The sequence below is a fragment of the Bactrocera neohumeralis genome, chromosome 5 (assembly GCF_024586455.1).
Source record: "Bactrocera neohumeralis isolate Rockhampton chromosome 5, APGP_CSIRO_Bneo_wtdbg2-racon-allhic-juicebox.fasta_v2, whole genome shotgun sequence".
Classification (NCBI taxonomy): domain Eukaryota; kingdom Metazoa; phylum Arthropoda; class Insecta; order Diptera; family Tephritidae; genus Bactrocera; species Bactrocera neohumeralis.
Window position 1 is genome coordinate 42,000,425 of NC_065922.1, and position 24,229 is coordinate 42,024,653.

At 35.1% G+C, this 24,229-nt stretch overlaps 1 protein-coding gene and 1 non-coding gene across 3 annotated transcripts in view; both read left to right on the forward strand.

Annotated features, from left to right (window-relative positions):
• The first annotated feature begins 1,326 nt into the window (after window positions 1-1,326).
• LOC126759957 (otoferlin-like) overlaps window positions 1,327-24,229 on the forward strand; it is a 137,613-nt gene continuing 114,710 nt past the window's right edge. Inside the window, exon 1 of one of the 2 annotated variants that reach the window (XM_050475218.1) lies at window positions 1,327-2,613. The gene's annotated coding sequence lies outside the window, so the exon portion shown is untranslated. The remainder of the gene's footprint in view (window positions 2,614-24,229) is intronic. The other variant, XM_050475217.1, reaches the window with a different exon arrangement.
• Trnar-ccu (transfer RNA arginine (anticodon CCU)) lies at window positions 17,738-17,810 on the forward strand. The gene has a single exon. It is a non-coding gene; the product is annotated as a tRNA-Arg (tRNA).

The following is a 24,229-nucleotide window of genomic DNA, read 5'->3' on the forward strand; positions in this document are numbered from 1 at the left end:
CATGCCTTACGATTGGAATGTAAGTGTGCTCTGCCCAATCCACAAAAAGGGAAACCCCACAATCTGCGCCAACTATCGTGAGATAAACTTCCTCAATATCGCATATAACGCAAACTGATTGGACCTTATCAGTGTGGCCTTAGCTCTGGAAAATCAAAAACTGACCAAATATTCACCATGCGGCAAATCTTGGAAAAGACCCGTGAAAAGAAAATCGACACACATCAATTTGTTCTTTGGAGCTGCCTTTATGCCGCTTTGCCTGAATTTGGTATCCCCGCAAAACTAATACGGCTGTGTAAACCAAAAGCTCTGTCTGGATCTTGGAACCAGTAAGTATTAACACCAACAACAATGTAAGACTTGAAATCTAATGCAGGATATCTCTTGCAAACAGGTGCTATTTCGGGCTCAGTAGGCAACTGAGAAGTAAAGTTCTCTCTCTCTCATTATTCCCGTACTACACCTACCCCTATATGGTGCAGAAGCATGGACAATGACAACAGCTGATGAGTCGACGTTACGAGTTTTCGAGAGAAAAGTTCTGTGAAAGATTTATGGTCCTTTGCGCATTGGCCACGACGAATATCGCATTCGATGGAACGATGAGCTGTACGAGATATACGACGACATTGACATATTTCAGCGAATTAAAAGATGGGTGTCCGTATGGGTGAAAACACTTCAACTCTGAAAGTATTCGTCGAATTACCCGCAGGGGAAAGCAGAGGAAAAGGAAGACCTCCACTCCGTTGGATAGATCAGGTTGAGAAAAACCTACTATCTAGAATTGGCGCCACCTTGCGAAAAGAAGAAACGACTGGCGCGCTGTTGTTAACTCGGTTATAACCGCGTAAGCGATGTCTAAGCCATTAGAGAGAAGAAGAAATTGTTGGAAGTGCTAATTCGACTTCTTTTTGGATTAATCAACAATTCTTCAGGTTTCCTTGGTTTACTTTGTTTATGATTGGGCCTAGAAATGTGTTGAAATCTAATAATTATTTTCAATTTAACCATTTAATAGAGGAAAATTTTTATTCTTGGGGAAAATTAATTATTAGCAGCAACATATATCAAATTACTCACTTTCATTGTTTTGAAACATTTAAATTGTTCTCTGGTCTAATTGCGATTCTATGCCGCGTTGGCAACTCTCAAAAAGCTTCGGCAAGCTCACTATCGTCGTTGCTGTTGCATATAACATGAGTTGAAAACAAAGATTTGTTGTAGAAAGCTCTATCAGGCGCATGGCTTGGCGAAACAACAAATAAAAATAAAATCCGAAACTAAATAAACATTGTACTTACGCAAGGAAGCAACAACGTGCATGCGGCAGCAACAACAAACGCCAATATCCGCAGCAGCAGCGGCAACATTACAACGGCATCAATGGCGGCGCGTGAAAACTAACAACATACTCGTATAAAACGCAGGGATCGCAATGCACTCGACTCAGTTTGGAGTTGGCCAGAAATCAAGTCGGTTCTCTGCTGGCCAGCAAAATCGTCAGCGACAGTGACAAAGCCAAAGCATTCAGCTTAATTAAATACTAAGCGCGCTTATTAAAAAACAACAAAGTGTTTACATATACACATAAGTATATATGAGTATATATGTACATATATGAAAAAAATAAGTGTATCCCTTAAATAAGTATATGTATACATGTGCATACAATTATAACAGTAAATATGCTTGTGCCATTGTTTACCAAAGGTGTATGCAAAAACAATGTTTTGCTTTGAAATGTGTTCACCGTGCAAAAATTTTAGAAAAATTCCGAAAATATATTGTTTATGATAATGTGGTCGAGCAAATAATAGAATAACACCACCAATGTAATGACTACATGTGGCGGGCTGAGGTCAGTGTCAGTGCTGAAGCATCAACGCAACGAGCGCAGGGTCAGAGGCTGCGCGTATTTTTGCGGTTGTGCGCTTTGTTTTCTTAACTGTGCTTTAGCGCCTATGCTTATGCTAAGGCAGCTTGTTTATTACCGTCAGTGTGTTGGTGCGCGTGACGTGTTGCCGTTATGCATAATTTATATTCATTCACATGTAACAATGTAAGCGTTGGATGTTTACAGCCTTGCCTCGTGAATTTCGTGCTGCTCACGCCCGCATCTAACATGCCATTGAATTTTTATGTGAACCTGGAAAATTTGAAATGTGAATTTTATGCTCTCCAGCGGGAACCGTTAAATGATGAGAGTTGTGTGCACTCATGAATAAATATAAATTTTTTTGCAGTAAAACTTACCAATATAAATTTAGTCCGTCTAGTGTAGCCTAGCAGAGGATTTATTGAGTTAATGGCGCAGGATACTATGCGTTAAATATTTATTAATGTTATTAAAACGGTAAAATACAATATAAATAATAATATAAAAATTGCTTTCAGTAGTTTTAGTAAAAGTTTGTGTGGCTTACTAGTAACATAAATTACCGTTTGCAATCACTTAATTCCTGAATCAAATAGTACCGTACGTATAATCACATAGTATTAGTGGTAAATTTAAAGCAACCAATCAAAAGCGCGCACAATATATTTATCGATTAACAAATTGTAGTACTTTAATGCATTGCTGAAGTATACTTATGCGGGCGGCTGAAGGTGAGTAAAAAATGGTTTCACTAATTCCTATAATCGTGGATTATGGTAGCTTAATGCTGCTGTGTGGCCATTGTTATTTTAAGCCGTTGCAAGTTGAGTGATATTATTGTACACACGTGATTTGCTTATTTCTAGGTACAAAATAAATTAAAAATTTCAAAGCATAATCTAACTCTCTGATATGATTTTTACGTCAGTTATACAAGATTTGTCCCAAAAACCTAACATTATATTTCAATTATTAATTTGTGTCGAACTTGAAAAAAAAATCCTAAGACATATTAAGGGGGTATACTGGTTTAGAAGCCCGAATTTTAGGTATTTTTTTTTTTTTTGGCGCGAAAAAAAAAATCAAAAATTATTTTGACTATCCGTTTTTTACATGATTTTGAACGTTTTTGAAAAAAAAAAATTTTTTTTACAAAACGGTGGTGGTTTGAAAAAAAGTTTCGTATTTTTCCTGTTTTTTTGTGCTTCGGAATTTTTTTAAAATAAAAATAAAAAATTCTTTCGTAAGCTCTTCGTAGTGCGATACTGTAATGTATAAGAAAGCTATGTGTAAAATTTCATGTGAATCGTGTGAGTAGAACTTGAGATATCATGCACACCGTTTCTAGAAAAGTAGTTATGAGAAAAACGAGTTTAAAGTTTGAGAACTAGTTGCGCGCAGTCGGAGTCGGAGTCACAAATGAGCTGTAACTCGGAAAATAATTTTAATTTCGAAAAATACTCTTCGGGACATTTTCTTGAAGGGTTATACTATAAAAATAAGCAAAACAAAAAAAAAATCGATTTTTTCGAATTTCTAAACCAGAATACCCCCTTAAGTGATAAAAAGAGTTTATGTTGTTGATTGTAAACGAATCATACTCAAGTTTATACGTGATTTATATCGTATTAAAATGTTCTTGAGGATTTAAATGAGGACAAAAACCTAAGTCATCCACAAGCTAGTAATTCTGCTGAATTTGTGGAAAAAGTCCTAATTTTACTAAAAGAATGTTGGCTTGGAGATTAGATATGAATAAAAACACTAAATACCAAAAAAGTGAAGCAGGTTTCGATGAAAAACGGACTTCCCTCATCAACCATCCTTTGTATTCGCCTAACCTAACATCATGTAACTATCTACTACATACAAAACTCAAAACCAACAAGGAAGGCACATTTTGTGATGATTAAGCAGAGCATTCTTATAAAAGACGTAAAAAAATCGCTCAAAACATTTTATATTTATATGACGACATTTTCGCCCCAAGGGCTAAATGGCTTATTAGGATCTATTCTACTCAGAAGCATGAATTTCAGGTAATTTTTAAAGTGTCGTACAAAAAAAGGCAATTAATATTTTTAGTATCCATTTTTTTATGGTGTTTTTTTTTGAAATCTTAAGAATACAGAAGAAAAATTTTACAAAAAAATATTAAAAATTAAAATAATTAGAGAGGGGAGAGACAGGTGTAAACTCTCCTGGGTGGTCTGAAAAAAAAAATCAAATTCTTTATCAACGGTCGATAGTCCCAGGGAACATTTTTTGAAAAAACTGCCTGAAAATAAAAATCAGTTTTTACGCTACTCACCTTTTTGAAATTCCTGAATAAATAAAAACAAAAATTTTCACACGATGCTAAAACGATAAAGGATTATATAAAGAAGATTCACACAAAATTTCAAGTAAATCGGTTATATAGAACTTGAGATAATGCCGGTACCGTGCGGAAAAAAAGTAGTTTCGAGAAAAACGCGTTTAAAAAATTCGATATGGCCGAACCGGCTAGGTAGTCACAAAAAGTAACGGTTCTTAAAATACTTTTTAAAAACTCCTTTGAATATGTTCTTAAGGGTCTAAGCTTTAAATATATGAAGAAAAAACGAATTTTTCAAAATTCTAGAATATAATACCCCCTTAACAATTTTACTGCTCTGAAAGTAACAGAAACATAATTCAGAATTTTCTATTTTAAAATTAAAGACTATTATATTAATAATAAATAATGATGATACCATTAAAATTACAAATTATAGCAACGCATGCGTACTAAATTGTTAATAAATCCAATCAGATCCGTAACTGAAACTGATAAATTGTAATTAGCTCTAAAAAAATAACTCTACTCGAGCCAATACCCGGGGTGTTTGAGGCACATTCGCGAAGTGCTACTTTTTGTGTTGGCGGCTTTCGGCCAGAACATTTTCAATTCCTTTATGCAAACAGCAAAAAAATGGCGAAAGAACTGAAAATTGACGAAGAAAAACCAAGAATCTGCGGCCGACAAACAAAGCGCGAAAATTTCTGAGTGAGAACTTGTGAAGAACACTACAAGGTCTAAGGGTACATTCCTCTGTTGGAGACAGCAGATTTGAAAACGCGCTTTTCTAGAGAAGTATTTAATGGATTTCAACTTTGCTGCTTCCAGAAAAATTATATGCTTTACAAAACAAAACAAATGGAAACTCCTATTGAATGCTGAATAGATAGATTCAAAGACCTTTTGAATAATGATAACGTCATACGACGCTTGAAGCTCAAAGTTGAACTTCATCACTGGCAGCGCCATTGGGGGCAAAGGCAAAAGTCAAAAAACAACAAGTTACCGACTATTGCAATGGAAACGTTGAAGAACTGCGTTGTAGACCTATGTACATAGTTTTCTTCGGATGTTCTGCACACTTCCTGTGACGAATGCGAGCGCTGAAGGCTTATTTTCAGCACTTCGCCGCATGAAAACGTGGCTGAAGACGAACATGCTTCAAGATAGATTTATCGGCCTGGCGTTGCTGCACACACTTCATGAAATTGAAGACAATGCAGTAGAGGTTCTTGAAAGATTCTCAAAACTTGGCCCACATCGCCCACATATTTTGTGAATTTTTTCTATTCAATCCACGCACTGACTACAGTATTATACATTGCACGTCTACAATTTATAACATAATAATCTTCTAGTTTCAAGTAAATGTTTATTACAAACCCAAATTTAGCGAAAACTTGACCCAACCACGCATAACTTATATCAGGATTTTCTAACATCCGATTGACTGCATATAATATATACAGTGGTGGTCATATACTGAACATCACTCTACCTAAATGCAAACGATTTTTTCTTCTTAATGTTACAAAATTCAAAGACGCCACTTTGTCTAGACATGATCAAGGCGCCAAGCTAAGATATCCCAAAGTTTCGTCGCTTTTTTTTTGCTACTGTCGTAAATAGAAGGATTATTTAACGATCAGTAGCTTTTGTGAGTGGACACATATTTAGCACACTTCCTAGACTGTCGAAGTTTTTTAAAGTTTTAAGAAATATTTATTTTCGAATACAAAAAATTTTGTTCGTGAGAGATTATTTAATATAAAAGCTGTGGTTTTGAATTAAATTTAAATTTAAATTTACTGATTAGATATGGCTAGAGGTTTGTGTTGCACGGAAGAAAAGTGGGCTATAATTGTGAAGTTAAGAAGTGAAGGGCAGTCGGTAACCCAGATTGCAAAAACGCTTGGGTGTTCAAGGAAGCTCATTTATAACGCAATTAAACATTTTGACGAATTTGGGACAGTTAAATCCACGGTGCGAGCTCTTAGGCCTCGCAAAACCACCTCCAAAGAAGACAATCTAACTCGTTGGGTTTCAAAAAACGACCCATTCAAGAGCTCTAAATAAATTAAAACCGAAGGTTATGCTGTATACGGAATAGAGGTTTCATCTAAAACGATCAGACGTCGTTTGAATGAAGGTGGACTGCGTGGATGCATTTCACAGAAGAAACCGCTTGTTTCTAAGAAGAACTTGGAGGCACGCCTTTCATTCGCACGAGCCCACATCAACAAACCACTTTCTTTTTGGAAGAACGTTCTCTGGAGTGATGAATCTAAGTTTTGTAGATTTGGATCTGACGGTAAACGTTATGTCTGGCGCCCGAGTGACCAGCAGAACAATTCTAGGTGTACACAAAAAACAGTGAATCATGGAGGAGGAAATATTATAGTGTGGGCGGCCTTTTCTTGGCACGGTATTGGACCTATCGTTAGGATAACGTCAAAAATGGATCAATTTGTTTACAAGGGCATGTTAACAGAACACATTATTCCATTTGTCGACGACCATATGCCTCTAAGGTGGCACTTCATGCATGATAATGACCCCAAACATACTTCGCGTTTGGTGAAAAATTTCTTGGAGGAGCAATGCGTTCCTATTCTGCAGTGTCTAGCTCAGTCTCCTGATCTCAATCCAATTGAGCATTTGTGGAGTGAAGTTTAGAGAAGGATTGAGGTAAAAAAACCCAAAAATTTAGAAGAATTGTGACAGAACATCAAAAGTGTATGGTTGGATATACCTGTGGAACAATGTAGACGTTTGGTGGAGAGTTTGCCTAAAAGATGGTCTGAAGTGATCTAAATAAGGGTTTTCCAACGAAATATTGTAGTAAAATTTGGTTCGGAGCGGATTGCCAAAGTTTTTATTGCTAAACCTGAAATGTGCTAAGTATGTGTCCAACGTAGTAATCATTTATTCTTACTTTTTTTTTGTAGGTTTTGATTACATCGTCCTTTATGTTATTATTTAAGTTAATCTATCTGTGAAATATGAATATATGTGAAAATTATTTAATTTAATTTAAGTTTTTAGTGCTAAGTATATGACCACCACAGTATGTGGTAAGTTAATGAAACCCAGAAACATTTTATTAGTATGTTATATGTGTAGCATTAGGGTGTTTTTTTTAACTGTTAATTTTTTTCAGTCCCGTCACGAAATTTCTTGGAAATACCCTAAACAAAATTCCCTGAAAATTCTAGCATTTAACATTAAGAACTGGACCAAGGCCTGTAAAAATTTTCTATAGAAAATACACTACAATCGTGAGTTTTTATCTTTAAATTCCTACAGATCAGAGGTATTTTATGACATCGCTTTGACTTTAGACGCATATTTCTCAGAATTGTTCTTTCTACAAAAGTGCCCAGTGCAACAAAGTCTTGCCTATGGTTGGAACTCACACAGGCGAGGAAGTACAGGACTCTAAACCCGATTTTTCTAAGAATTTCGCATTTTTTTGTATATATCTTGTAAATGACAGGAGCTATAGATAAAATGTACATGACAAATTTGTAGGAAATTTTATTTGCTATAAAAAAGGTTCCGAGTCAAAATCGCTGTCATTAATACTTCTCGAGATATTCGGCTTTTTAAGTAAGGCTTTATAGAATTTTTATAGATGGTATGTATTAAAAAAATCTATGAAAATTGCATACAGCCTTACTTAAAAAGCTGAATATCTCGAGAAGTATTAATGATAGCGATTTTGACCTCGAACCTAGAAAAAGTCTTCAAACTTTCAACAAAATTAACTCAACGTATAATAATTCCCATTTAGTACTACATATACTCGTAGTATAATGATTTTCGTTTTTCTAACAAACCTTATGCCGGATATGACGCTGTGTATGATTAGAGTTATGCTTGGATTCCGACCTATGGCATTTACCTCGTTTTGATTCTTGCAATTTGAAAGAGTATAAAATTTTCGTTTGCACCGGAGCTTAGCCATTTCTTACTTGTTCATATTGCAAATCTTTGAGTTATTTATAATATTTTAATTTAAAATACAGTTGAAAAGGTAAAAGCTGTGCGATTATTCCTATGACAACGCCACACAAAATACAGTAAAAGTTTTCAAAATATGTAATACTGCAATACTAAAGGCTTACACTTTAAATATACAGAGTATAATTCTCTTCGAGTCAGTAACAAATAACCATTAAATACATATATTAGGCTATGAAACCGTACGCGTGCAGTAGTTAGAAATTTATAAAGAACGTCGTCGAAGCAACAATTTTGAAGCTTAGAATGTGTATAGGCCTAAAATATCAATAATAGTGACCTTTACGCGATTCATACTTGTACTTGAGTCAAACAGTAACAGGCCCAAAATGCAGACGGAATACTAGTACACAACTCATAAAACTTCAATCGGATACAAAACACGCCTACCTTCAACTCACAACATTCCAAAGTTTTATATTTATTTATTAGTTACAATATATCGGGCAACATTTTACGGAATAAGCCAAAAATATTATTTTATATCGATTATTTCAAATAATCTCATAATTACTAACTCTGTCTCAAAAATTTGTCATACAAAATATTACAATTTTGACACCGGGTCAGGTTATGCTAACTAAAAATTTTATTAAAAGGTGGTTTGGCACCATACTTCATAAATGCTAAGCACAACATTCACGTTTAATTGTGTTAAGAGGCTAATTCTGGTCTAGAAATTAAAAAAAAAGTCGATTTTTTTTTTATTTTCAAAGTTTAACTATTCAAGAATATGTGTAGAAGAGAATTTTTCAAAATTCAAATTATTTTCGGAGATATAGGCATTTTTCTGACCGGCATTCAAACTGGTTCGGCCGGAACTAATCGAACGAAAGACTTTACGCGAAACTTTAAACGCGTTTTTCTCAAAACTGACTTTTTCGGAACGATACCCACGATTTCTCAGGTTCTACTGGACCGATTTACTTGAATTTTTTATAGAGTCTTCTTTATAGGCTTGCCTATGGTTGAAACTAGCCCTATCCTCAAGTTTTTATTTTTATTATTTTTAAAAAATTCGAAATAGTCAGAAAAAGTGATCCAAAAAAATTTTTTTTCAGGCAGTCGCCATTTTGTGAAAAAAAATTTTCCCACTTTTCCGTAGTTCCGGCCATTGCAACATTAATTCTAGATTAATAATCTTTTTTTTTTTGGTTTCAGATAACTAGGAGGGTTGAAATCATGGGTATGGTGACGTGGAAATTTTTAGAGGCCCTCCACTTCGTCAGCTCATAATTTTTTAAATTTTTTATTTTTTTTAGTTTCTAATTTTTTTCTGCACTCTTCTAAAATTAACAAATAACTAATAAAAAAATGTATAGTAAAAATATTAATTGCCTTTTTTTACGACACTTTAAAAATTACCTGAAATTCATGTTTCTAGACCAGAATACCCCCTTTAAGGCATATCCCTCACTAACCGATATGTACGGTACAAAGTCAATGGGAAGAAAATAAATCTTAATATTAGACACATAGCGACCAGGAAAGTTCTGAACCAGTTGCACAAATTTTTGACACCAAGTCACAAAAATATGTGTCCACCACCATATATGGCATAAGATTAACCTGAAGCGCTGATATTCTTGCAAACGGTATGTAGTATATTTTTGAATCACAGTTTCGAAGTATGAAAGGTACAATTTTTACCAATTTTGGTTGACTTATTGTGAAGTAAAATACAGCTTGGTTTCAAAATGGCATCGTATGTGTATATAAGTGGTTATGATTGTGTGTACACTAGCTCTTAACCTAATAATAAGGCAAAATCGGAGGCTTAAACTCAGTTTTGTGATTTAGGGTCGGAAATATTATGCCAATGTAAAGTGTAGCGATTTCGGTAATTTCAAAAAATACTAAGTGCGGAGTGTGGGTATAAACTGTATCCAATTTTCAATTTGGTGATGTCCATGTTAATCTTCCAGAAATAATAAATAGCTACAAATACTTACAGAGATGTACATTCCAGATTAATTATCAAGCTATCTCAGGCGAGTCACACACTGGAAAGCAAATCGTGACATTATCATGAACATTTTGATATATATAAGCCTACAGCTGACTGTAGAAATCCCACATGACAACACATATTGCAAAAATCGCCATTATTTAGACAGATAATATTTAAGTAACCCTTTTTCATTATATTCTTCTTTATATTGTATGAGTGCAAGCATTAGCGAACGGCTCAGAATATTCTGCAATACAATACAATTATCTTTCCTAAGCCAGCAAGATAATCAGATTATCCTTAAGATCCCTTTGTGCCGCATGTGCTTCTGCTTTTAAATTCGATAACAATCAAATATTGTCGACAAAACATTAACAAACAGCCATTAATATTTATACGTAAAATGTACACAAATCAAATGCACGATTCAATGGTTTTCAATCAGCCGCTTTTACACCTGCTGCGCTATCAGCAGCTGTCGGCTGTTCAATGAGCGTGAGATTGTATCCCAATAAAATATCCAATAAAGCCAGTTTGTCAGAAAAATAAATGTTCATTTTGTATGTATGTATGTACGAATTTTCAGGGAAAACCTTAATGTGAAAATAAAAGTGCCTTTTTCATCTCTTCAATGCTCTGTAAACAAAATAAAATTGAAAATGCTTTAAGATTTATTCAAAGATTAACTTCCTCAATTTTGAAATAAATAATGTTGGTGGTGGAGAAAGTATGTCCTCTTACTTTGAAGTATAGCACATAAAATATTTATTTACATAAGCTGAACACGAAAAGTCGAAGACTAAGTTCAGGCTTTAGAACAGTTTAAGCACATACAAATTTCAACGTGTTTCTTTTGAGACTGAATTTTTCATGTACCTGCTTCAAATTATAACTACAGCTTCAGTTTTATTTTTTATTATTATTACAGCAGTTCCTTAATTAAGAAATTACTTCTCATTCCATTTAATCTTCTTCGCAAGTTCGTTGTTTTACTAAAAATTAACTAAATTTAAAACATACGTACTCTGCTATCAAGGCGCATCTGGTTTAAATTTCCATTTCTTATTTTGTACAATTTTTTTGTCGACAGTAGAGACCTTCATGAAAATTGTGATTGCAAAGAACTCAATATTTCTATTTTGAATCAAGAAGTCAATGTACTTTTTGTATACCATCAGTTATATGTTTGATAATGTCCCACAGAAAGAAATAGTATTCCTTTAGACTATATCCTCCCAAGATTAAATTTCAAAGGTACTTGCTGGTGAGGATACCCTCCGACATACATATATAGCGAAAGAAGATACTATCTCAATCTATAATGACGGGTTCAAAATGGCCGCGGAGTTGGGGTGGGAATATACATACTCCAAGGATCTTGTTATCTCTCTCTTTATCTATCCGTTTACCAAACTCAGCTAGCATTTTCCAAGCGGAAGTACTAGACATAGAGCAGATTTGTGAAGCACTATTAAATAACTATGGATAATACAGAAAGCATTCATGTGTACAGATAGCCAGTCGTTAGCCTTGTCGTCGCCAAAGATTAATTCCAAAGTAGTCAACAATGCAGGAAGGAAGAAATGGAAATTTAAGCTCACTGGAAGGTCAATTGCAATTGTTCATAATCTGAACTGGCTAAATCCGGAGCCTCTCTAAACGAATCCGAGGCAGAGCTAATACATAGCATGTCGCTAGGAACAATCAAGAGAGAGCTTTATACCGGATTCAAAGAAATTACTCATAATTGATGGAAAACTTTAACCAATCGCGATATAACGAATCAGATACGGCCTGCAAACTGTAAAGGAATAGGCAAAAAATTTCCAATTTCTCTTTGAATGCCCGGCCCTGTTAAAGGACACGTCATAGAATGCTAGAAATCCAGATATAAGTAGTTCCATATATATATGTAAGTAGTTTCATTGAGAGCAAGATCTCGCGATATTACATTAAACGGTCCAATGGCGCTAATTGATCTCAGGGAGGCCGTACTCCTACCTACCTATCACACATACCACATAGATGGGGAAGTATGAAGATTGATGTGATATATTCATTGGAGGACTTGTAAATTACTGTTCGAGGCCACCTTTTTGACTTTTTACAGATATACTTGGATATTTTGATTTGCCCAGAAGTTACTTCCATTATCGTATTGGCGATGATCACCGCAGAGATATGGCATTAATCGTTTTTTACATCCCTGTCATTCCATCTATTATTTTATTAGTTCTTTTCTACTCAGACTATATTATCTTCCTCCAATAACGATTCGTTAGCAAAGCCTTCACTTTTTGGGATATCCAAGCAAAGAATGTTTCCGCAAAAGTTTTCGAATGTTACCTGTAATATAGATTTCCAGCGAGACTTGATTGAAGGTCTTCCTCACTTGTTTCCTCTCTTATTTGGTAAGTTAAATCAATTAAAAATGCCAAATATCAGTCGGATAACAGAAGTGAATCAAAATTCAAAGAGATCGAAAATATTTTCAGTTGTAGATCTTCATCCTCTTGTAGAAATTTACTGACACTTACAAGTGGTAATCATGGTAAAAAAGAAATTTCACAGTACAACAGCTAATCTGATTTAAAATCTAATTTAAAAGGTCATAAAAAAAAACTGACACATACGAACGCCAACCCTTTGAGGGTTTTATTATACTGACCTAGTACCATCACCCTGACTTGGAATTTCTCACCCCCCAGACAATAATCCCAAAAATGTTCCACAGTGTAATTTATAACTGCAAGTATTCAGGTTTTATTTGTTGATTGACATGTTTCAAACAAATTTCAACCTTTTGTTCTAAAACATCCAACTGTTACACCAAACAATATCAATAAGAATATTCTTATCAGTTCAATCTTTATTGTAGTGGCACTCTATTTGTTGAGATCGTGATGCTATTTAGTTGGGTAATATAAGTTCTTTATAGCCGATCAACTTCTGAACGGTGCTTATAAAATATTTTTTTCATCTTTTCATGTTTATACCATTGTTTTAGCTTTAAGTTTCTTAAAGCCGTAATCGATAAAAACCGAACTGTTGCACACAAAAGCCATTTGAACGCATAAACCAATAATCACAATGTCATAAATTAAGAAATAGCATTCATTATTTTCCGAAGAACTCATCAACACTTTCGTTTCCAATATCCATTCCGTTCAGCAAATGCGCTGCGACGGATGGCAACGTGCCCTGAATGCCTTCAATGAAAACAATTTCGCAAACAATTAATTAAAAAGCAATACAACGAGCACCAGCAGCAATAAAAACAAAGCTACATTCCGAAAGTGACAAAGCAAAGCTTATGCCAAATAGTTAGCCGCAAGCCGTCCGCTGTCTAACTCTTGTTTCGCTAAATTAATGACTTATACGAGTACACAAAAGTCAGACGGCTGCACAAATTCCCACCGCCGCCATCAGCCACACGTACGCCAGCTTCTCCGTGCTGATCCAAGTACTCTGCGCCCGCATATTTTGCATTTTGTTATTCCATTTAGCTGAACTGAATGGGTCAGCACCAATTGCTGTGCCACCAGCAGCAGTCACCAGCCGACGGCAGCACGAAACTCAACTCGAATATGCTGCCTTTTCACTTGTTGCCACTGCCGTCGCTGCTCCTTCAGCACGCAACGCTTACACATTGCAACATGAATTGTCTATTAACCCGCTCGTCGACAGGATGGAGGAGCGGGCAGGAGACCAAACGAAAAGGCACAATTCGAGAATGCATAATGAAGAACGCAAAATGAGCACGATCCGGCGAGCGAAAGCAATAAGCAAAGCGATTTTAGGCAACTCAGCATGACACTCACAAAAGTGGGCAGATAGGCACGGGTGCCACGGGGCGTATGAGTGTGCACTTGAATTGAATTGAGTGTCATTAAAGTTTAATGCAGCGTGAAAGCGGCTAGGTAGCTGCAAGAGTTTTAGGCGCACGCTTTGTGTCGGAAGCGCAATGCAAATTTCATGCAATATCAGAGCACTTTATTGCCCATGAATTATGCACCCAAGGCTCGGGCGTTAATTGAGTTTTAATAGCGAGTCGAAAAATATATAAAATGATGCTGAAAACTTTGTGCTTGCCGGCATGCTTAAAAGTGTAAATTAAACTAATTAAGCTGAAGGATAATATTACTACTTATTGCCATAATGAAAATAAATAACATAATTGAATAGTTTAAAGAAGCGCTGCTGTGCTGTGCAAACACCCTCGGCACGCAACAACAAAAGCAGTGCCGCACAAACAAAACACAGGCGAAGTGCTTTCTCTGCTGCCAGCTCTTCAATAATTGTGCATGCTCATATCGCCACATACCGACACACATACGGAAGCATAAGCATCTATAAATATAACATATATGTATGTGTGTATAGAAGTGTATGTACGCAGCTTCCGCGACAGCTTGCTCGCATCGAAGTGTAGCCACTGAGGCGCATTGAGTGGCAGGTGAACAGGCGTATTTCCTACATTTTCATTAAATGGTATCCGCAATACTGTTGTAAGGGTCCATTTGTGTTGAGTATGTGTGATTAAGTGAATTTGACGAAGGTACGCAGTTTATCTCCCAAAGGAAGGCGAAAAACAAAATGTGGCAATGGCGAAGTAATAAATGGAAGGATAACAAGAAATTATTTTTTATTATCTGCGAGAGTGAGAGACAAGCGCTCATACGAAGCGGAAGCTATTTATGACCTTGATAAATGTAAAAACAATCTACAAGTAAAATTAATGAAAAAGTTAGTTTGACAATAATGAAGGAAAATTAATTTTGAATGACAGCAAAACGATGCTGAACGATAGCTGGCCTAAGATATAAAAGAAAAGAGTTAGATATAACGTTCACGAAAATTTGAGTTTCCGAAGGCTCAATGTACATAAGAACCTAGACTGATCACCATGACACAAATCACACGAAGGCGCAAATGAAAACAAGGGCAAAATTACATAAAAGAGAATTAATTACTTTTTCCTGTCAACCAAGCTCGAAAGAATGCTCGTGGAAAAAATAAATAAAGAATATTATGAGGTAAACCACTCAGCGTACCACAAATATGTTATCGAAAAGTTGGAAGGCCGTTATAATATAATAATTATTTGCGGCGACAATTTAGAACGCGACTAGGCTGACCGTCAAAATCTAATTTTGAGGAATACATAATTTTCTTTCAAAAATTATTAGCCTCATATGACATTGACATGTTTCCCCTCGAGTCCAAAAGATTTGTGGGTTAAGTATAGAGATGACAAGTCTGAGGATGTTTTGCATCTGGTGCGCCACCAAACTTTAAATCCTACTACAAACGACTGCAGAAATTTACAATGAAACATTGATCATGATAGTGGATATGTGTATTATTGATGGCAAATAAAGTATTGTCGTGTTTAGAAATGCCAGCACCCAATCCTTATATGCAACATGCATTAAACCCCAAGGACCGCCGAAACAGTTCGCACAAATGTTCCACAATTAAATCAACAACAAAGAATTGCGTACGACACTTTGCTGGAAGCTGTGAACAAAGATCTGGTGCAGTTTATTTCCTTGATGCTCCCGTAGGAGCCCGAAAAACGTTCTTAATTTCACTGCTTTGGCGAGTATCAGCTCGTGAAATGATGTAGCTCTAGCGTTGCCTTAATCTGGAATAGCTGCGACTCTGCTGGAAGAACCAAAACTAATCGGATCGGATTATCGTCAACTGGAAGACTTTTATTTATCTACCTGGTATTTCCCTGGTTTTGATCCTGGCAAGTTGCAGAGTATGAAATGTTCGATTACACCCGAACATAGCCCTTCCTTATTTATTTATAGATCATTTTATTATATTTAAATAAAGTTTAGAATAAATTTATGATAAACTTACCGTTTCGCATCGAGTCTCTTTGTGATAAGACTGGTAAGGCTGCCAGGCCACAGCGGAGTCGCAGGAAATTGTAAAACAGATGAGCTAGCAAGGAAAGGCACCCTAGAAAGGCTTTCAGTTGAATGGGAGCGGGTCTGTGCACCCGAATCCTTTTGTCTTCTAATAATAGATAGCTGGGCGTCGCGGGAGCTCGGCCAAGGCTCGGCCACCTAGTTGTGGAGATTTGGCGATCAAGCTGTAAGACTGGGAATCTAACCAGACGCCATCTGCAGAAGCTGTATAAAAGAAGATGAGGTGGAAACAACTCAACATATCTTTCTTGACTCTCCAGCGTTTGGGTCAAGGCTTAACTCTGGATCAGCCATCTAACCTACTGTTTCGCTCCAAATCGTGAAAACCACACTTTTTTTTTCCTTCGACCTCGAGTTAGTTTTAAGAATTTGATCTACCGAAAACAATGAGGTCGTTTAGTATTTAAATTTTCATAAACATCTTTTGAACATATGCACTCACATTTAGCTTGTTGAATATTTATGTTTCTTTGAATGCCCAGATTGACGGACTACAGTTTCATATTCCCTAAATTTACATAAGAATTTAAATTTCAATGTTTTTGATACGAATCCTTTTTGTATCCTATTGTACATATGTATATAAAATATTGATGGTTAAGGTTATGACACTGTCGGAGTTTGAGACTTTCGTTACATTTGCTAGAAATAAATATTTACATACACACACATTTTTTTATGACTTCATAAGATATGTGATGACTAAAAAGAATGTAAAAGACGCTTACGGCCTTTCTGAAAAGTGGCATATTCATGCTTTGGAAATATCGTTATTATTTTTTGCGCAACAAAATCATGAGTTATTGTGCTCCATATGTACGTATGTGCATTATGCTCCACATATGGTAGACGCTAATATACATATGTATGTGAATATTTCCTAAAAAAGTCATTGGCACAAAGAAAAAACATTTAGCTTTTGTGGAAATGATGAAGAAGTAAAAATGTCCAAATCATCTGAATAAAGAATGAAGCCATTTCTTGGTCTTCATTAGACTGGCCGAGTGGTGTTCACATCGTTTGTAGTCGTATTGATTCAGCCAATGCTTTTAAGCCGCAAATAATGCTGTCATGACTGTCAATTCGGCACAGAGCACTCGTCAAGTGAAGTATGGTGTCAAAGTGTCGGTCGAGGAGGCTCTTTATCAAGCTTAAAAATTAATATTTTGGTCAGGTACTTTTATCTTCAACACGGTTACAAAATATAAGCTTAGAGTTTTGCAACAAAAAAATTAAATTTTCTTTGAGATTAATAATTTGGAATTCAAAATTCTTAAATTATTTCACTTTGAAACGATTACATCTGATTACACATTATCACACCTTGCCGTTTTGTGTTGTTGCCGCACAATGTAATTAATTGTGGCTGCCAACTCGTATCCACCTCTTATGCGGCATCCGTTGTGCTTTCAGCAATACCGCGTACAACCGAAAATACGTTTTCCATTATTTCCTTTAAAACATCTGTGTAAATACAGGTGAATACTTTTGACTGTATACACCTACTCTTGTTTAGTTTATATATGAACATTTATCCATAAATATATCTTAGTGAAATATATATGTATATTTACAAATATTGAACGTTTCTCTAATCAGTTCTTATGTGCTTATATATTGCCCCAGTGGCCCAATGGATAAGGCACCGGCCTCCTAAGCCGGGGATTGTGGGTTCGAGTCCCATCTGGGGTACATAACTGTAAAGTTCGATTTTTTTGAATAAATTACTTGACTATTGTTAAGGTCATTGACATGGTATAAAGCAAATAAGTAAAGATTCAGATGATTTTGGATGCTCTTAATGGATTAAGCTAATCCCTGCAGGAGACCCCCTATAAACATATGTATGTACATTAGAGTGATTCAAAAAAAAATTTTTTTTTTTTTTCGTTTCGTACTTGGAAAAATAGGTTCTTAGACACCTCTAAGAAAGCCTCTCCAAACATGAGTTTTTAATTGTAACGGGAAGGTCCTCCTACATACAGTTTTCTATTTTTTCTTATTATCAGATTGAAAAATTTATATCTCGCTTCCAACTACTTGAAAAAATATCTTGTTCCTTGGATTTTGTAGGAAATTGAATGCTCTACAAAAAAGGTCTATGATGATTTTTTCGTAAACCCAACCGTTTAAAAGATATTAACGGTTGAAGTTTGATTATTTTTGGGAAAATTTTTTATTTCTTATGAATTTTATAACTCAATGAAAAAAATCATTATGAAAAAGGTTTTTGGAGAGGCTTTCTTAGAGGTGTCTAGGAACCTATTTTTCAGAGTACGAAACGAAAAAAAAAAATTTTTTTTTTTTTGAATCACTCTAATGTACATATAGTATAACAACATGAAAAAAATGTAATATGTTTGTAAACTTGAGTTGTGAGCTGATTTAGCATAAATCATAAATATCTGAGAAATTTTAATAATGTATGTAGACATTTTCACAAAGGTGTTTTTATATTCTTCCATTAGCGCTAACGATGTTAGGACTTTGTGGCTGAGAGTAAAAACAAATGGCACTCGCTTACATATCTGCATGGTGTATATGTACAGATTTTGTGAAATTATTTATTTTTAGGTAAATGTAAATTCCTGCACTCAAATTGAGCGATGGAACATTAGAATGGTCCTTAAATACAGGAATATGTATATATTATCAAATCACTAAATGTCAGCAGATACTATATTTATCAACCTTAAGTCAAAAGTATAATTGATAACTCCTGTTGTGTATGCTACCAAAAAATTTAAATTTTTTCCTCGCCATACCAGAATAGTTATTAACATAGTCAAAGATATCACAAAAACTCTTGAAGCATTGCAGTCGCTAAATTTTATAGAATCTGACAGAATCTCCTTTATCTACATATATCTCAAATACAAAATTTATATACCAAATCATACACATACTTACTTAGCCTTAGAGAATAAAAAAGTGAGTCCTAAAAAAATTAATATTTATGGTTCGCCCTAATGCACAAGCATAAATAAGCTGCCTTCTAATACTCGCCAAAACACATGCGCCAATTTAATAAACGTGTATGCGTTCGGCCTTGTTTACTTTTACATATGTAAATATGTATCATACATATGGTGGGTATATTGATGCCTCTGGCAATATACCATCAAAGTACTTTCAAAGGAATGCAAGCGAAATGTATGCTTTGTTGCAAACTGAATTGTAAGTTGGGCATTCAACGTTATGAAATCCCTAAACCATGCCAATAGTACGCAATGCCAAATAGGACGTATACATATAGTATATGTATTTTTATTATATGCCATATACCAAATTTGTATGCAATGACGGCAAAGTTCTGGAATAAAGCTGAATAATTATACACCAAAATTTGTTACAATGGTAGGCAAATCAGCCTTCGCTTCTGCGTAGTGGTTGCTGAATCCAGAAGAATCGTGGTAAATATCAGTAAAACATTCGAATTTGTGAAGCTGTATACAAGGTCTGTCGCAAAAGAAACAGAACTTTTTAAATATAATTGTTTCTGGTGGCGCCACCTATTGGTGGGTATATGAAATAAAAAGGTTGATCTCTTGTTGACATTTCGGAAAAATGTTGAGACAATTGGATAACTACAATTGATGTTATCGATCAAAAAGTGACAGCAGCTTTTGGTCATCGGTCGTAAAATGCAAAGAGCAAATATTAAATTTTGTTTTAAACTTGGGAAAACGTTTACTGAAACATTTCTAATGATGAAAAAGTTTATAGTGATCAGTGCCTATCCCGTAGTAATGTGCATGAGTGGTTTAAGCGATTCCAAGAAGGTCGTGAGGAACTCTGTGACGATCAGAAGTCGGTCGTCTTCAGAAGTCAAAAATAAAGACAATGCTGATTTGTTTTTACGATTCCGAGGGTATTGTACACCGAGAGCTCGTCCCACCTGGCCAAACGATTAATGCTGTGTTTTACCTTGGTGTTATGAAGCGTCTTTTGTCACGCATTCGTCGTGCTCGACCACAATACCGTGAGGCAGGGTCCTGGCGCCTGTTGCACGATAATGCGCCGTGTCATCGATCGACGCTTGTCACTGATTTTTTGACAGAAAACTCCATATTAACCATTAATCACTCACCCTACTCACCTGATCTGGCACCCTGTGATTTTTACTATTTGGAAAACTTCATTTGCCCATGAAAGGACACTGGTTTCAGGACATTTCAGCTATCCAAAAGGCGACGACCGATATTCTCAAGAGCATTCCAAAAAATTACCTTAAACACTCATTTGAAATGCTAATTGACCGGGCTAAACGCTGTATCGAAGCACAAGGAAACTACTTTGAATAAAAAATATAACTTTTGAAAAATATTAATTTTTTGTTGTTTTTTAACAGTCCTGTTTCTTTTGCGACAGACCTTGTATAATGCAATGTACAATTTCCTACTACGATCCTATAACTAACTAAAACAGTTTAACGAAGCCTCACGATGCTTAACCTTCTTAGGCTGAAACTATAGTTTCTGTACACATGATTAAGGGATTATATACAGTTAGAATTTTCAAAAAATCGATGTTTTTTATTTTGTTTTCTTAATGTACATATGTATGTACATATACTTAAGAATACACACAGAAAATTTTATATCGTACCGGTGAATATTTTCAAAGTTAGTTAAGGGCAAACTTTTTTTCTCAAAATGGTGTTTTCAAAGGCGGTGACCAACATTACTTGAAAACGGCTAAACCGATTAGTCTCAAATTTTAACACGCGCTTCTTAAATATATATTTTTTGTAATTAATCGAATTTTCTCACCGATAAATATTGTTTTTTATAAAAAATTTAATGCCGAAGTTTTGGTCAAAAATCGATTTTTTTTTTGAGAAAACGTCAAGAAGTCTTATTTTGCTTATTCCTTCGATTAATTACTTAAAAATATATTTAAGAAAGTATTAAATATGAGCAGTTCACATGCATTTAAGGATCAGCGATAGTTCGAGCTATCTATAGTAACCTTGTATAAAATATATATGACAATACCTAAAGAACATGTGTTAGCTACTAGATAAAATTATCAGAGTTTTTTGCAAAAGTTTCCATGAGTTTTTAAGGTCGAATTGACAAAACTAACTGAAACTTTTATGGCCGTGACATCGTCTTTCCTTACACCTACGTCTTCGTTGCTCGTCACACTTTGGTACAACGCTTGGAAATGCTTCACGTTTTCGAAAAAAATCATCTTCTCAGAGAACGCCCATGTCTGGCGTAATGGTTTTATCAACAAACAAAATTGTCACTATTGGGCTGAATCAAATCTTGCTATGATTCAGAAAACACAGCTTCATTCCCAAAAATTAACCGTTTGGTTCGGATTGTAGTATGGCGGCATCATCGTGCTTTATTTCTTTCCAAATGAAACAAGAAATTGTTGCCGTTAACAGCGCTGGTTATACACGGTGTTTACCTATTTTTCTCCCGAATTTGGCGAAATCTACGAGGACGATCTCTATTACCAACAAAACGGTGTCTTGCCTCATTTTTCACGTCTAAACATGGATACATTACGTGCAAAGTTTGGCGACACGTTAATTTCGAGAAATGGTCCATTCAAATGGCCGCAGAGATTATGGGATTTAACGCCTCTAGATTATTTTCTCAATCAAAGGTTTACGGCAATCAACCAGCAACTTTCGAGGAGCTCGAAGACAAAATTCAGCGTACTATAGCCGAAGTGCTGCAACAGGTCATCGAAAATTGTCGTAAACGGATGGAGGTATGCAAAGCCGTGTTTGAACGACATTTTGTTCAAATCATAAATTGCATAAAATTAGCTGGATAACCCAAAAAGGAACCTATTTTCACCAAATTTAAGTGTTTTATTTCGTTTTAAAATCTCGTCTTTCTTTTTTTTCTAGGATGTATGGCATCACAAGAGATCTGGATTATTAAACATTCTAATAGAGGCAAGTACGTCTTACTGATTTTATTATGAATCATCTCCCTGTGTATGATCTTTGAATCTTGATTTGTCGGTAAAATCGGTAACGACCCGAAACACAATAGAACGTTAGCCAGGGTATCGTTTCGGTTCATACTTCTATATTTACTATAGGTGCCTGGCGTTAAGATGACAGAGAATCTTCCCATACAGATATTTGTCGAGAAATTCTTAGATAAAACCCAGCAAAAATCCAGAATTTTGATTAACGACAATGTAGTCTTTGGAAAAATACCTTTGACTATTGGTTTTTAGACTTCACAATTTAAAGTGTGTAAAATGACTTTGAATGACTTATGCTTTCTAAAAGCTAGATTTTATTAAATACATAAAAGTATTTAAAGTCAACTCTTTGAGTTATTATTTTGAACACAGCTGAGTGCAGTGACCCTCACTCTCTTTCTAAGTTTACCAAGACGAATTGCTTCAATACATAAAGTTATTCGTGTATTTCTTTTATTTTTCTACAAGAGCAATATTTTCTATGTGCAATATATACTTTCTTACAGATGTAAACTAATTAGAGTCAGACGCAAACAGGCTTCATAGGCTCATACATACACATTAAAAGTGGAAGTGTCGTTTACAGTTAGTTTCCTCATGGATATATTTGCGAGGGCGATCCGATTAATACTTAAATTACAAAATAACAAGAAAATATTTTTTTATTTTTTTTTTATTTTATAATCATTTATACAATAAAATATTTATTATATAAATACAAAGAAAATATTGTATGTTAACTTCGTTTGTACCGAATTTTAATAACCTTCGCAAGTAAAAAAGCTTTTACACAAGTACCTGATTTTGCTCGGGCAGTTTCTATGGCATCTGTATGACCTGATATCGGCGGTACCGACAAATAAGCAGCTTATTGAGGAAAAAACGTGTAAAAGTTACATATCGATATCTCAGAAATTTCGGGACGATTTATTTTTAAGTATAGTCTAATTTTAGCTCCATACACAACTTTTATTTCGTATGAAAAAAACGTTTTCTGGAGGTCTATAAAGTACTAGTCGGCATTGAATTGGTTAAATAATTTAGCATAATAAAGCCCTGTGACTCCTTCGTCCTTCTGCTAGTAGTCAAAGTTTGTAAATTCAGAAGATGGTGGGTAATACCTTTCCGACCGGTATGATATACTTTTAGTAAAGCCCACTATTTCGACTGTTCCTTGGTCTTTGATGTGTTAGTGGGTCTATGGTTCGGCTGAAAATTCGACAGCAGCCATCTACGAGAACATATGTACTTACTTCACGATATTACTGCAATAGCACCATTGGTATATGAATCTAAGTACTTATCGTGCCGGACTCGTACATAATAAAAGTGTGGCGAAAAGTACTTCTGTTTAATTGAAACCATTTAATGACTCATATAAAAAGTTAAGCATTTTTTTGCTAACAAACAAATGAGCACATATTTATTAGACAATTTTAAATCGAACTGCTGTGAGAACTTAATACTGTTATAAAAATTATTACCCGCTTAAGTGAGGTTAAATTTTTTCACTGATGTAGCATATTAAAAACAGCTAATGATTGCCTATAAAATAGTCGTTAATCATTCAGATAAAAATACCCAGCACAGAAATTGTACGTGTACCAAATGTGAGATGACTTCCGCTTTAATACAGGGTGGTACGATTGCTGTTTTTATACGCTTGCAACATTTTGTACAGAACATAACGGTTTGTTTACCTAAAGGCCATCTGTGAGACCTAGAAATAAACAAGTTATATATTTTATATATCAAAGTGATTAGGATTATAAAGATGTCTACACATACTAAGCCATAAATATATATAAAACTATACTAAATATTAACTATAAACCGCAGTCATTTCAAGGTCGTCCGTTTGCCCTGTTTGATTTTCATCGTTCCTGGTCGTTATTACGTAACTTGCAACAACGAGCAAGTTCTTGCCAAGACGGAAACTTTTAATTACAGCTTAGGAAACCATGCGAAGCATACTTCTGTGTATCCACAGTCTTCGGAAATGCAGTCTGCGCGTATATGTTGTGAACTTTCATACAGTTATTATGATGAGAAAGCAGACTTTGACAACATTTGACGCGTGACAGCTTCAGTTGACTGCGTTGACGAACTCTACGCTTTGAAATCGCCAGCAATGTTTACTCAAATATATGCAT